Raw genomic sequence first — 3,492 nt, 5'->3', positions numbered from 1 at the left:
TTTGGACACTAAGAGTCAACCCAAAACTTGAATCAGTCACACAAGAGGGTGCTGCAGGGGACGATGATCAGAAATACTTTCCACGCCACAAAAACTAGAAACAATGGGCCTACACGAATTTCATTTAATATAGGGAATTTTTCTGATAATAAGATGTCCAACAGTGGGACAGTCTGTCTATGGAGACTGTGGATTCTTCAAAGACAAAGATGGACTATAGCATGTCAATGATGGTTTACTTAATTTTCCTGCACATTGCAGAGAATTGGTGTAAATGTATGGAATGATCCTTGTGGCTCCCACAATTTCAGTTCCACAATTCTATAATTCCATGATTATATTACACATCCATCCATCCATCACATTTCTACCTCATTCATTTCACCTCGGGGACCCTGGGCAGTTTATGCCCTACTGAAAGGTTATCCCTAGCCCAATGCTAGGGATAGAAGGCTAGATGTACTTGCACTACTCTTCTTACATTGTTATACTCGAAATACAAAAAGTTTCAAAATGCATTCCAAACTGTTCAAAGCAGTGGTGGGTTGCCCCCAGTTTGGACCGGTTCTATAGAACCGGTAGTAAAACCAGTGGGAAGCTCCACCCACCGACCCCAATGTCATCAGGATGCTTCTGCGCATGTGCAGCCCCGTTGCAAACCGGTAGTAAAGGTAAGTAGAACCCACTCCTGGTTCAAAACAATTAACTTTGGGAAATTATACAGGCGGTATATAACTCAGCAAAGCAAAATAAAAACCAGAAGTACTGAACAAGGCAAATCAGTTAAATCCTCCAATAAATCAGATGAAACATTTATAGAGTTTATAAAATATTAGGAGTTTTTCCTTGCTGATTTGCTAAGCAGATTTAATGTCCTAATTTGCTCTGGTGTACTATGACTTTTTGGCTCCACCTAGTGGTTTTGAGTGCGGTAGTCAATATTTCTCAGAATTGATACTGACTAAATTATTCTGATTATTACAGCTTAGTTGGTACTTAAAGGCTAGGAGGGAGCAATCTGTGGCTTACAGGCCTCAAGTGATCCCCAGCTCTAGGAGAAACCAAAGCATCCACACCCAGATCTCTCCCTTTCATGTTGGTAAAGTGGAGCACTAATCAACCCAGGTGACCACAGTGGTGCTTGATTGCACCATGGTGGACACCATCTTCCCCTGTTAATCAACATACTTAATAGGGATGATTTCCCTCTTTTATGAAATAATTCTTTCTAAATAAGCATAGCTTATGCCCCCTCTCTGTTAATGTCTTTGCTCAAGCTTGCTGTGCCATGACTACATCCACTGCAGCCTCAGACAGAAAAGTAAGTTTTTCCTAACTGGGTAGAAAGCTGCAGAGCAGTTTTAGACATTGCAGTGTATGGAACAGAAAGGCCTAGGGAGGACACAGTCCACATGAACAGATCACATCCCTCTTGTTTGTACAGTATCCTCAACAATGTATACTTCCTAACTGCAATCCCTATTAATCATTAGGATACAAGGGGTAGCAATCTAATGGGACAGGGGGCAGAGTAGCTCTATGAAAGTTGATCTAATACTGTGTTTCTGGCCCATCTTGTAAAGAAATGTTTCCCAATCTCAGCAACTTTAAGGTGTGTGGACTTCAAATTTCAGAATGCCTTAGCCAACACCCAGATCCGGGGATTTGGGAAGTTGAAGTCCAACATCTTAAAGTTGCTAAGGTTGAGAAACACTACTCTAGGAATATCAGAAGTGAGTTGAAGTCATACATTGTATTCACCTGTAAGGGGAAATCGGGCAGAATATTATTTTTCCCATCTCATTTGCCCCCATTGTCCCTCCCACCCACCTACCCTTGGCAATGGGTTGGGAAGGCACTTGAGCAGAGAAACTGGCAGAACTGCCTGCAACTTTCTCTGCTGCTTCTTCACATTGCATTCTTAAGGTCTTCAGCATTTTACAATATCTGAGAACAGGTATATGCATTGGTAAATATTGAATTGATATTTTCTATTATTGAAATAATAATAATAATCCCAGGCCTTTGAGAAGGGCTTAGACTGCCAGACCCAGTCTAAACATGTGGCTGACTGTGCAACAAACAATAATAATAATAGTAGTAGTAATAATAATAATAATAACAACAACAACAACAACTGAAGGCTTCATTTTAGCAACTCAAGAAAAGCTTTGCTAACTAAGGTGACAGCTTTGCATGAAGGTGAAAATTCAACATGTAACAAACAGTAAATGTTGCCTTTGTAATATTTGACACAACTGACCATTTGATGGGTAGCTGCAGCAAAATTTCACAAAGTGGCTACAAGCAGCATCATGACCAAGTTACCAGAATTATTCATTGGAACCTTTGCCCGTGGTTTAGATTTCAATGTAGTGAAACTTATTGGGACCATCACATCATGAAGGTTTTGGGAAATGACTTGGTTAAGACCTTTTGTAGGATTTTAAGATCTGTTTGCAATATGCCTGGTATAACAGTTATTGACAAGAAGGAAGTCTGGTTCATTGATGTTGCTATACCAGGTGATGCTAGGATTCGGAAAAAAACAATTGGAAAAAATTTAAAAATATTGGGACCTGCAGATTGAATTTGAACACTGATGAAAAAGAAATCCGTTGCTATACCAATTGCGATCAGAGTCCTCAGAGCAATATTTAAAAGACTTCTCAATATGTGGAAATATTGAATTTATCCCACCTGAGCACTATTTCTCCACCCCCACCCCCCAAAAAATCCTACTCAGAACTGCCTATATTCTTAGACATTGCCTTAGTCATTCTTAGGTCCTTGGTTAGGACTTGAATTATTAAGTTTCCACCAGTCTTAGACTATGAATCTGATTGTAGATTGCCCACATATAATAAGAAAGTGTCATAAATAGCTAGGCTATGATGTACTTCTGTGTTTTTATCTTCCAGAAATACAAACCTAGTCGTTTTTGGTTGCTTGCTGAGTATTTATTCCTATTTTTAAAGAAATGGTTTTATGTTATAGTACATAATAGGCCGGAAGTCGACTTGTCTCTGTAACCTGTATTAGCCAGCGCGGTCTCAAATCTCTGACTGAAAAGCGGAGTTAATTCATTCTTCACAATATCATCGATCTGAGGAAATCGATGGAATGAGCGAATATATTCGAAGAACAGTACTGTACCATTCATCTAGATAAGCCAAGATGATAGGTGGCTCCATAGCTCAGTGGTTAGAGCACTGGTCTTGTAAACCAGGGGTCGTGAGTTCGATCCTCGCTGGGGCCTAGCGTTTTTTTTTAAAAAAAACATTCATTCGGTGGGGGTTTTTTGCTTTGCTTTTTTTTAAGTGTTCTTTGTGCAATTTAACACAACACGTTTCATATATAAATTTAAGATCGGTGACAGCTCTATTGTCCACAAACAAACGCAATTACTGATTGCAAAATGCTAACAATCGAAGAGATTTTTTTTTTCATTCATTCTAGCTTAATTGGTGCAGATGAAATCAAAACATTTTC

The 3,492-nt window shown here is 39.3% G+C and overlaps 1 non-coding gene across 1 annotated transcript; it reads left to right on the top strand.

Annotated features, from left to right (window-relative positions):
* The first annotated feature begins 3,186 nt into the window (after positions 1 to 3,186).
* TRNAT-UGU (transfer RNA threonine (anticodon UGU)) lies at positions 3,187 to 3,259 on the top strand. Its single transcript has one exon. It is a non-coding gene; the product is annotated as a tRNA-Thr (tRNA).
* The last annotated feature ends 233 nt before the right edge of the window (positions 3,260 to 3,492 follow it).

This window comes from Pantherophis guttatus, chromosome 1 (genome assembly GCF_059756535.1).
Source record: "Pantherophis guttatus breed Tessera chromosome 1, ASM5975653v1, whole genome shotgun sequence".
In the NCBI taxonomy this organism is placed as follows: Eukaryota; Metazoa; Chordata; class Lepidosauria; order Squamata; family Colubridae; genus Pantherophis; species Pantherophis guttatus.
The sequence above is the reverse complement of the archived record's forward strand: the minus strand, read 5'-3'. Positions and strand labels throughout refer to the sequence as shown.